General features: G+C 36.7%; 1 protein-coding gene across 1 annotated transcript in view; it reads right to left on the bottom strand.

The window, feature by feature from the left end:
- Window positions 1-12980, bottom strand: part of OLA1 (Obg like ATPase 1) — a 94849-nt gene that overhangs the window by 7661 nt on the left and 74208 nt on the right. The gene's annotated exons all lie outside the window — the stretch shown is intronic.

A 12980-nucleotide genomic window follows, 5' to 3' on the forward strand; every position in this document is an offset into this window, starting at 1 on the left:
TAACAGGCAGCAATTGCTTCAGGTGTACTCCATTAACATTTCACTGTTTCTTGGTTTCTGTTTGGCATTTCATCTATCAGAAACAGGCATAATTTGGGACAATAGCTAGGTGTTTGGTAGAGGTTAAATATTTGCAATCTAAAAGGTGAATAAAACTTTCTGAGAGAAAAAATGTACTTCCAAAAATTGTATTTATCAAATGTAGGAAAACTGAGGTCCTTCAGTTTTTCCTTATTTTTTTTTAATTAAAAAAAAGCAAACCCAAAAAAACCCCCAAAAAAACCCAACAAGAAAACCCCCCCAAAAAGACCATCTCAGTAGCTAAGACTAAGACTGCTGATATTAACAAATAGAAAAGAACACTACACTCCTACATAGCAAGCTGCACCTGCTTTTTCTGTGTACTGATCTTGGAGTATGCCACAGCTGATGGCATGTTTCTACTTGTTTTTCCCACCTTTCTACTGTTATCCCAGGACAAAGCTTCTGGCTACTATACTATTACTATTTTTAGATAACGAAAAAAAAATTCTATTCATCTTCAATAACTGTCAGCATTTACAACAGTTTGCTGTTCATAATTTTTTTTAGTTGAATGAAACAACAAATTCACAGCTACAAACTTATGGAGTTAGTTTTTGAATGTTAATTACCCTACTAAAGTTAACAAAACTGGCAGCCTCCCAGCAGCCAGAAGGGCCAAACATGTCCTGGGGTACACCAGGCACAGCATCGCCAGCCAGGCAAGGAATGTGACTGATTGTCCCACTCTGCTCTGCACTTGTGCGGCCTCGCCTTGAGTGCTCAGGGCAGTTTTGGTGCCACAATGTCAGAAGGTTATAAAGCCCTTAGAGAGTGTCCAAAGGAGGGCAAGAGTGATGGTGAAGGGCCTTGAGGGGAAGCTGTGTGAGGAGTGGCTGAAGGCACTGGGTCTGTTCATCCTGGAGGAGACTGAGGTGAGACCTCACAGCAGTCACAGTTTCCTTGTGAGGGGAAGAGGAGGGGCAGCACTGATCTCTCTGGTGACCAGTGATAGGACCCAAGGGAATGGCCTGAAGTGGTGTCAGGGGAGGTTTAGGTCAGGTGTTCCAGAAAGTTTCTTCACCCAGATGGACAATTCTCTCAGGCACATGGTGTGACTCTTGGGAATGTTCTGTGTGGGGTCAGGAGCTGGACTCAATGATCCTTGTAGGTCCCTTCCAAATCAGAATATTTTGTGATTCTGTGAAAACTTTAGAGTAGTAGATGGTGTTTAAAAAAATCTTTAAGCACCAGCATCATATTCATGACTGCAAGTATTTATTGTAAGTTTAAGGGAGACATTTATAAACTACCTGGGAGGACTTCACTACTGTTAACAGGACACCATTTCTAAATGGGTATGAACGGTAAGAATGACAGCTCTATGCTCAGCAAGCAAACACAGGAGCCATGGGAATACTTCCTGTACAAGAATAATCAAATTACAAAACACAACACTTTGGGTGCCAACAATGTTCCAGACCTGAAGCACCCACTATACAGCACAGGGCTTTATACTTGCTGAGTTCTTTTTCTCAGTCCTGCTAATCTGCAAGATTTAGACTAAGATTTTAGCTGCTATTATACTAAAGTACTTTGAAACTGTGGCCTGCAAACCTTTAAATAATCAATGCAAATGTCACTTCAGAAAAAAATGAACTGAACCACAAGTTCATCAACACACATTTGTCAAAGAAAATAGCAGGGGATCAGAGCTATTATAAGATTAAGTGCATGGCCAACTGAGTAGGGTTTTAAGATGGGACAAAGAACACAGAAGTTCACTCAACAGTTTTCACACGTTTGTTATATAAGGCTGGTCTTCTATCATTTACTTATGTAAATACCCCATCAGTGTTTTTCAATCCTCATTATACTAATCTTTTCTTGCCTCCAGTTATCCAGTGAAAACATAGTCTGGTATCCAGGACTGATACTGAAACACTACTGCCTTCAGAACCATCTGAACTGAAAATCACAATTAAGGTGTGTTTCTCAATGTGACATCTGACATTTAATAGCATTTCTAAAACTAACATTTGTAGTTAACTAATTTATTTTGGCAAACAAATTTGGTATTGAAGTTCAGAGGTAATAAATGCCAACATTTTACAGAAAATAAATCTCAAAATGAATCTACAGTTCGTAAGTGTACTTCAACATATGTGCATACCTTTTTTTTTAAGGAATCATTTAACACTGGTCTCTGATTAAATAATGTGCCAAGTGAAGAAAGATGTAATGAAACATGTAAACTTGAAAAAGTGAAATGAGTACGGAAGTAATGTCAAAAATTGGATTCAAATTCTGTTTGGTAAATATGGTCATCATAACTAATAAACTAAGAACTATTGTGGAACAACAAGATAAGAAATAATTACTTTGGCTAAAACACCAATTCAGAATAATAATAGTCTTAGACTGTCATTTTAACAGCTTTTCTATTGAGTCCTTAGAGGGATTATTTGCATTCCTCAGGTATTCTATTGTACGATTCAGATGAATAAAGACTTACAAATCATTCCTCTACCGCCAGTGTGAGACTTTGATCCAGTGAATACACCATTGTACCTTAACTATAATTGGCAAAAAACCTGACAGTGTAGAGCATCACAAGCTTAATAACAAAGGAGAATATCTCAAAGTGTTGACAGACGATCTTCATAATGCAGGAGCAGAGCTGGTACATTTTAGCAATAAATGAGCACTGAGGTCTAAAGGTCTCTGAAGTGACTGACATCAGACCTGCTACAGCCTCACTAAAAGAATAAGGTACCGATCCCACTCTGTACAGACAGTCAGGTTCTCTGCCCGAGTCTTTTACTTTTGTGACTTTCAGTACCACAGGAATTGCTAAAAAGCACCAAGGAATTCCCCTAAATGTGATCAATAAAGAAAATAAACAAAAAAGTAAATACTCAAATATAAATATATTTTGAATTCATGTTTTCTGCAAAGCAGAATGCTTAACTAATAATCAATAAAATAACATGTGCGTGTCAGTGCACGTTTGCCTTCCTGTTAGGGATAACCAAGTGTGCCAAACAGAACAAAATTATCTTAACAAATGGTAACAATTAATGTCAAAGTCTGTTTCATTTGAGCACATAATTTTTCCAAAGAAAATTATGTATGTCTGTAAAAGGACAGCAACAGTATACTCATTTTGGGCCTTTGTTAAGATAAGGAAATCCTGGAGTATCTTTCTGTTATTTCATGCTATCCTTGAAAATGAATAATGAAGAGTATTGAATTTTACACTTAAAGACTTTTGACACTTAAAAACCACCACCACACACTAAAATGTAACAAAATGAAAAGCAAAAAAACCTAAAAGTAGAACTGGCAGCACCAATGACTGATTAACAGCTGAAACTACTTTAAGAAACGAGGAACTGCTCCAGATGAAAACCCTTCTTAACAAAGTAAACCAAAAACTAAGTGAAAACAGTATAGCAGCATGGGATTTCTGTGACATCCAACAGACTTTCCCTACTGGAGTAGCTTGGTTCCTTCCTCCCTTCCCTGTGGAGAGAAGTGTGCCAACAGCAGCTACAGAGGGTTCCTCAATTGAAGTCTGACTGATGCCAGAAAACAGACAAAATATATTTTCTGGAAAAAAAATACAGCCCCAAGAGACAGCAAGACATCCATTCATTCTGTGATGGCAAGCAGAAAAGCATATTATGACTGTGTAAAAGCCTGACACAAGAACAAAACCAAGGCAAGTGCAAAACCAGACCTCATCAACTTGCAAGTGAAGGCAGCACTCAAAATTCTTATCAGGGAAAACACTGAAGAGGAATTCAGATGCTCATTTCTACCAAACACTGTGACTGTTGTTTGATAAGGACATAAGGAATATCAGCAGCATTATCAGCATATCTAGTAAACCAGAGGTGCCAGCAAGTGCAGATGGATCAGGACAACTACCAGAGTTAACTCCTGATCCTAAATCAGGATGCAGAAGGCCTTGAAGAAAAGTTTAAAAATGAGGGCACTCACTGAGAAGGCCAATAAGCAAAGAACACCAGAAATGGGAGTTGTACAGAAGGGGGTGCTTTCACTTTAAAATGGTGATGCTTACTGAGGCAGAAAAAACCCCAAAACCTGCAGCCAACCAAAATAAAAAGGTATGGAAGTTGCAGAATGTACATTACCCACAAATCAATATTTGAGAGAGTTTCACATGAGAGATCCAGCTGGGAACAGAGACAGAGTTCAGATGGAAATCTGAACTAGTGATGGAAGAGAGAAGCTGCAGAGAAAGCTTAAGCTCAGTGGACACCTGCAAGACAAGATGATCTGAAAAAATGACCCCTGAGAAGAAAGGTGATTTGTGAAAGTATGCTTTTGTACAAGTAAGACCAAAAAAACCATCTAACTAATGGAAGAGAAACAATTGTTTTTCTGTTCTATACCTGAACTATGAGTGGAAAATAGGAGAAACAAAAGAGAAAGGCAGGGAAAAAGAAAATACCAGGCAGCACAAGAAGAAAAGAAACAAATGTAGGTAAGATCAAACTGAATGACCAAAATTTACAAAAGACTGAAAAAAAAGATCCAGTCAGGAGTGAGAACAAGAGGACTCAGAAATTCCAACAGGCTCTTCCTGTTGGCAGTTCTGGGCAATGCTGATTTTTAAAGGCTTCTAAACTCAATATGTTTAGTGCTTGCTCCCTTATTTTTAAAGTTTTCCACAGGTGGAGCCTAACCTTTATGTTAGTTAAACTGAGCCTATAGGCTGTGAACTGAGAATATATACTCCCTATTTATATCTTTAAAATTTTACATAGTTTTTATTTTGAGCTTTCCTTGTAAGCCACATATTCTAACTTTCAACCCTTTTGTTTGGACTATCTTCAACTGGTCTAAAAGTTTCTGAAAGCACACCTTATCTGATGCGCTTCTCAGAGCTTTCGATAATAATAGCTTACGAACATTAAAAACAGCTAGAGGATTAACTCATTTTTCAGGTGATTTTCCTGTTTATTAAAACCAGCCTAGGATTTGCTTTTCTGTGACAACACTGCAACATTATCTCATGCTCAGGTTATAACTTTATGTGTGACCCTGTTTGACTAGCTATTCTTAATACTATGTTTACATAGTTAATTATTCCTGTATAAAATCTTTCTCAGGAGTTGCACTGTTGCTACTTTTTCCTAATGATTTCTTCCATTTCTTGAGATGCTCCCAAGTTTTAATTTTGTTCTACGCATTTATGGGCATCTCCTAGACTGGGAGGTCATCCAGAGATTTAACAAGAGTGCTCACCATCCAGCTCATTAATGGAAATACATAACAGTATTCAACCAGTATTCAAATAATCTGCTTCTGCAGATCTCATCATGAGATATTCTTTGCTTGGAAAGTGTACCACTGATAACCATGCTCTGTGTATTATCTTCCAACCAGTCTTGCACATTCAACTTCCAGTAGTTTACATCTAGCCAGTACTTCCTATCTTGTTTATGAGAATGTTGTAAGGCACTGAAACCTTCAAAGGCTTAATAAAAATCCCAATACGCAGTATATTTTTTTCTCTATATGCAAGACCATTATATTTACCACAAAATATTAGACTCTTCTGACAATCTAGACAAGTAATGAATTGTCAACATGAATCTGTGAAGACAATTGGGTTACTTTTAGGTAATTAAAAAGTTAAATTGTTCCAACATTTTTCTTGAAATTAAAAAAAAAATCATTGGCTTAAAAATACCTTGTTTCTTTTCTCCTCTTTGTGGATTTCATCTTTTGAAACCTCATCCATGACGAGGTTTCAAATGAAACCACAAATTATCTACAATTATGATGAGTTAGGCAAGAATTGTTTCTTTTGCCACATCCCAAAACTTTGAGGACCACTAGGTTTAGTTAGTTTGGCAGGATGGGAGAGGAAGACCTAATCTACCAAAGCACCAGTACAGCATGCACTGTCTAGGTGATGTCCTTCCCTTCTGTTCTGGTAGCATGCACAGACTCTACGGAGATCTGGTCCCACTGTTCTCAGTGCTGTGCACAGATGAGGATATCTACATGTTCTCTTACAGAGACCAGAACCACTCACAGCTTCAGCAAGCTTTCATTCCAAATTTCTGCAATTAACAAAGGATGGGATAGTAAAAATAACAGACCATATGTATATAATGTCTCTGTATACCAGAAATGGTCTGTAGCAGAAGTGAGGAAGGGGAAGAGGAAAGCACAGGTGGTTGTCACTCCCCTGTTTTGGAGCACTGTGCTCTAACTCTGTATTGCTACCTGCCTTTCTCTGAGCATCCCTTTCTTCTTGCATTACATAAGGAGAAAGGATGACTAAACAGGAAAACATTAAGAAGTAAAAAGGTACCTTCATCCTCACCATGATAAGTTTTCTATGAAGATGACAAATCTACAGAAGGTTTGGGAGTACTTGTTACAGACCTTGGCAACCACGTCTTAAATCATCAGTGATGCTTATAAGTTTATTTTTTCATTCCCTGTTCCCAGCTGGCCAGATGAAACACAGCAATCCTTCAATTTCAAAAAACCCTTTCCCAGCCCTCACCTGCAAATGCTTTCTAGTAACAGTTCAGAACAAAAGCACTGCCTCCACACACTGGGCTGCTCTCTGGCCAAGAGCCTCCTCTCAGCCCCTCAGGATGAGAGCCTGAGGAACTCAGCACTGCATTTACTCTGCACATCCTGAATGCTTTATGCTCCTCAATACCTTCCCATAGTCCAATGTCCATATCACCTCCAGTATTTAGTTACTGCATCCACCTGGACCTTACAGGAGGCAAATGTGGAGAACCTGTGTCACATGTTAGATATCACTCCCATCTCCTAACACAGATTGACTTGAGCCCTGAAAGAGGAAGTTAAAAAGCCCTTAAAATTCTTTACCTTTCAGGGACTAGCCACACATCCCATGATCACAGGAATCTTATGACAGAATGGGTATATAAAGTATCTCATTCTACCAGATCCGTATTTCACATTTTTGAATTTCATTGTAATTTCAACATATACTGTATCAAAAAAAGAATCATAGAGGTTCCTGACCATCACTGTCTTTTGACATTTATTATAGATGGGTTTCTAACTCCTTAACATTCTCTTTTGAAATGTAAGTAATCCCAGGTTCTCTGCCTCATGTGTCAAAGCAAGTTCTTCCAAAGCCTTGATCTCTATCATGGCCATTATCTTAAATCCCCAATAATTCTGCAAAATCACTGTTATATGGGGTGACTGATATTGCACCTACTATTTCATTCAAGTTGCATCCCATATTTTCAGGAAACATTTTCAGAACCTGGACATGAACTTCTCATCCCATTCCTTACCCATCCAGATGTTATGCTTGCTTTTCTGCTACCAGCTGCAGCACATGGAGCAGGGCCCCTAGCAGCACTCCCTGTAGGCATACTCAAGCTGTTCACCAACAAAAATAATCCAGTAAAAAAGCAGCTTCTGGAGGGAGAATTTAGTTCTTTCATAGCTTCCCTCTCCAGACAAGATGGACCAGTTCACTTTACCATCCTTAGAAATGGATGTGCCAATGTAACTGAAGGGTGCTGCAGGAACAGGTGAAGACTACTAAGGGAAGGATGTCTTAAGTTAGCCTACCACATCAAAAAACACCAATGCCATGGAGCCAAGTTCAGTCAGGAATTTCATTATTTATTATTGAAGAATGCTTATAAATGGCAGGACTCCTGAGCAAAGGAGACAAGAGAATTAAAAAAATCAAAGCAATATTCTGAAAATCCCTATCAAAGCACTTTATGCCCTCAAGATACAGTTCTGTTAACAAACTAACATAACATGGTAGTAGCAGAGGGTTCTCAGTTTACCTGGTCTAGAGAGCCACCCAGAGACATTGGCTGTTTAATGGTATGCTGAAAACACATAAGGATACAATGCTTCACTTACAAATTTTTATGTATGATCAACCACTTTTTGAATGTATTTCATGTAACAACTTGGCTTAACTGACATGAAATGTTTTTGGTTTGCAAGATGTGGGAGCTGTGAAAGAAATACCACCAGAGAACATGAAACTGTAAATCAAGTACAGACAGTAGTTAATGGAGAAAATATTTCTGTATCTAGGAGAAATAAAGCATGCATAGCAGAAAAATAAAGTTCATTGCCTAAAAACACTTTGAATTAAAAATTATCAAGATGAGAGAAAAACAAAGAACAAAAATAATCCAGGATGACTTTTTCTTCTTATATACATACATAGAGAGAGAAAGAGCTCCCAGTAAGAAAATGGTTTTTCCGTACATTATACAGCTTATATAATCTAACAAAAGGTTGGTCAAGGTAACCCTATTTTAAACATCTGTAAGAAGCATCATTCATGAAGAATAAAGATCTTAAAATCCATTTTTAAAACATTCATTTCTGATCTAATTTTCAAGACTGTAGTAATATCTCTACCGAAATTACGGTTCCCACTAAGGCAATTAAAATAAATTATAAATTGGTATCACAACCAAATCAATTATGACTTAAGCAATAAGGAAAGTGGTACTACGCTGTCACTGTAGCACCTGCTGGCACGTGAAAGACTTACAGTCTCTAGTTCTCCTTGGTCTGCCAATTGTGAACACTAACTGTCTTAACTAAAAAGACAAAAAAGAGATGGCTGTTGCAAAGATCAAGAACAGTCAAGACTGAACTACTGATGAACCCACATAACAACAGAGACTGCAACAAACTGTGCATATTACATTTCCTAGTTATGGGCACAGGAAGTCCTACTTAAGGACATATACTTTGGACCAGAAAGATGCTTTTAAAGTCATATCTTGTTATTCTTCCTGCTATCATTTATAAAATGCATAGATTAGTTATTTTGAAACTTGTAACAAAATAATTTCACAATTACTTGTTCATAAATTATAGCAGAAGGAGCAAATCTCAGTCAAAGGACTTCCATGCAAATTGATGATGACTGAGATACTATCACAGATTAGTAGGAGTTCCTATTCCATAGCCAGGCTTATGCTATACCATGATAATTTCAAGTTTTCTATCTTGACAGGACTTCTTTATGTCACATGGAAAACTGTTCTTGAGAGTCCTGTACAAAGTAAGACAATTCATATTAATGCTATTACAGTAAAGTCTCAAATACATAAACTCATAAAAAGTTATGAGCCACTCATAGAGTATTGACAAAAAAAAAAACAAAAACAAAGATGTGATGCCTTAACAAGAGAAAGTTTACATGAACTATACAATGGACAACAAAATTTTAAATTTATTAGTTTTATTATTTTAAAATTTATTTTATTCTTTAATTCTTTTGTATCCTATGTCAATGCAAGCAACTATCAAGCCATACTCCCAGCAAAAAAATAACATCTACATAAAAATCCCATGAAAGAAAAGAAATATATACTAACAATACTTGAAATAAGACACTATAAAGACTAATTGGCAATATATTTCTCTATTGTTAATTTAAAATCCTGCAGTGGGTAACACAAATGCAGACTATGACATTGTTAGTTTTGGCTTTCACTGAAGTCACACAACAATTTAATGAAACCCAAATAAACTGGGACAGTATATTTCCCCCTACTACTGTTATTGAAATATCCTCTCCTTCTCACAAAATATAGGGGAAAGTGCCTTCCTCACTTCTTCAGAACTAGTCTGTGTGATCTTAATTGCAGAGCCTCACCAGACCAAAGAATTCATATGAATGTTCTCTTCTTCTCTCTATCAGTTGCTAAAAATTACTATGAGTATTAAAATTGCAAGAGGCAAATATTACTACAATAAGAATATTTGATTTAAAATAATAAAACCTGCTTATTCCTCCTGCACCCTTGGGCCATTAACCACTACTTACTCATATTTTGTGATCACACAATACTACCGTTCTATGTTTTAAGAAACAATTTTAATGAGATGAGTAAAAAGAATCATGGAAGCTGTTGACACTGGGCTAAGTTGTGGGTTTTTTGATGACAAAAAGATCAAATTTGCTATTAGGCTGGAATATGCTACTCAGTAAAAGAGAAATTAACTTTGGTATTTATCCAGAGAAAGAACATCCCCAAAACTCTCAGCAGAACAACAGAAGTATTTAGTTGAATGGTTAATACCCAACCTAGAGCAACTCAAAGAATACAAGGCTTTATTTCAGACCCCTGACTTACATACCTAATCTTGCTCTGTTCCCTATATAGTTAATGAAGTAGGAGGTTCTTCTGAGGGCAATTCAGAGTACTTAAATTAGGGCTCCCTTTCTCATCTTCTTCTTAAAGCATCTCCCCTCTACTCTTTTCAAAGGCTGCTTTAGAAACTAACCCTCACCTTATATGCCTAAGACACATAAAATTACGTGATATGCCTCAGTCTTGCCTCCTGCTGATAAACTTTCCCAAAATAATGTCTAATAAATATAGCATCATATACTGTACTGTCATATGAACATGTTCTTGTCTGAGTAAAACACTAAATGAGTTCAGGATTTCACAGTGTGCAGAGATGCCTTGCATGAAATGTACTTCACTAATTTGAAAAGCTGTCACAAAAATGTTCAATTCCACAGACACAGTCTGTTTACCTGTCTAAACTATGGTGAAATGAAAAAAAATTAACAATGTCTGAATCATCTACTAAAACATACTTATCCTAGGGGAGCAGTAACTTTGATTTTTTTCAGAAGCCAGAATAAGTATCTGGATCAGTGTCATGCTTCATTTATCTGACAGACTAAAGGACCCGTTAGACAGAGGTTTTTAAGGCTGAAAATGGAATGACAAATTTCTGTCAGAAGTAAATCATCTTACTCTGTGTGTGAGTGTGCACAAAACATTTTTATTTGCAAGTACAAAACTAAAATTTGATTTATTATAAAACTGTTAGTTTACCTAACTTGATTTTTGTACCAGTTATGGGATTAGAAAGCATTCAACACCCTCAGCAATTTCTACAATTAAAAATCAATTTGACTGAAAAGAACCCCACCTTGAAGTTACAGTGCTCTGTGGTATGCTTTACCCTTACAAACACCACCACTAACAATAAGATCAAAAAGTCAAACCTAAAAAGCAAGCTACTTTTATTTTTGTGACTTGGCCCAGAAACCATTTTTCAATAGAAAGTCAGAACATAAGCCCAAAAACATACTAATTCATGTTCAGTCTCTTCTGAGTAAAGAGAAGGCTCCATGTGTGGTGGCAAACATGATAGTTGTCAACATAAATGAAAATGTTCATGAATAAAAAACAGGCTGTTATAAAGAGCTAATTATAATATTACTATCAATTGCTAGCTTGCACTTGCAAATCTTTCATATCATATAAATGCATTGTTTTTGACGTTTCTCTGTAGCTAAACATCACATCATTTCACTTTTTCAAAGTGTTTCAAACATGCATGGGATATACCATAAGGAATGTGATCTGATCTACAGTTACACTGAAGAGAAAAACTGTGACATAAACGTGCAGTCGAAAATGTAAAACATTAATCATCTCCCAAGTGAAAAAAAAAAATCTAGACTTCTCACAGCCTCTATAAAATTATTCCACTTTCTGGATATTCATTCTTGCTATCCAAAACAGCAGTTGAAAACACTTCATCCAATTATGCGAGTGATAACTAAAATAATCCATACATCCAAAAGCACTACTGACATTGTGAATTATTCAACTTGTGTCCAGATGCTTTCTTATCATTGGAAATGCTGTTTGTTTCCTTCAAGCAATCACCTACATTCTTCTAGCACATACAGTTTGAGGAATGTTACAGTAACAATGAACATTTCAATTACATTTTCAATGAAAAGTGCTGTTCCTATTTTAATGCTCACATGTTTTCTTCTGTTTTAGAAGCAGCATAGAATTTCATTTGGAAAAGACCTGCTCAACAGGGAAGAGCCCTAGTAAGTAACAGATTGTTAAAAGTAGACCTAGCAAAGGAAAAATAGTAAAATATCATATTAGGCAATTATTCTGGGACATGATAGTCTATGCATTTCTCCAACAAAGAATCACTTAATCAACATACACAATGCAATTTTAGTCTTAGTTTGGTTGAGGAATGACACCGTCAAAGACAAAATGATGACAGAAAATAACCTTGGGTAAACACAAGTAATTTGGTTTAAAGTTAAAAATAAAGCATGTCCTGATAAATTTATTCTCTCATTGATATATGATTTTCTGTGCAGGAGAAATACATCTATAAAGTATTTGATGGTGTGCTGTGTGTAAAACTACTCATTCAGCTGGAGAAGAAGGGAAAGTGGATTTGTAGAGACTGAGGACTGAGCGATGCACTGGATATGATAACAGGAGAACAAATTAATCTTTTAGGGTACTAAATCAAACTTCACCAGGATTAAGGAATTAGGGAATGATCGTGTTAAATACATTAATGACCTTGACACAAACATTAGTTGCATGCAAATTTTATGTTCAATACAGGAGCAAGAGACATTTTCCTCAAGGAAAGTCATCATCATCATCATCATCAATTGAAAGTGACATAGAAGGGGGATCACTCTAGGTTAGTGTTCTTCAAAGCGATTCTAAGCCACCAGGATAATGCGACAGGGAAAAGGCAAATATCATCTACAGATCCTACTGGAAATGCTTCCCCCTTTGCTTAACAGTATGCTTTACATCTGCATACAAGGTATTCCTGAAAGCATACGGAGCACTACATGCAGCTGTGGTCAGCTAAATTCAGAACAGGTCGAAGATTATCAGAGAGAGGGAAACCTCATGTAAATAACAGAGAGAGAAAATTGGTAATGCCTGCTTTAAGTAAGGACAGGAGGTAAACACCAATTAAATAAGATACTATTTAGTCTACAGGAGAAAGCTGCCTGAACCACCAATAAAATAAGCCAGCCATGGAAAAACATAGGCTGGAAATTAGCAGAACATTTTCAACCCAAGGCAGCAGCAAGGTTCTGTGAGCTGCCTACCAATACTAAA

Source organism: Pseudopodoces humilis, chromosome 8 (assembly GCF_049639895.1).
Source record: "Pseudopodoces humilis isolate 2021_Gansu_Grassland_sample_001 chromosome 8, ASM4963989v1, whole genome shotgun sequence".
NCBI lineage: Eukaryota > Metazoa > Chordata > Aves > Passeriformes > Paridae > Pseudopodoces > Pseudopodoces humilis.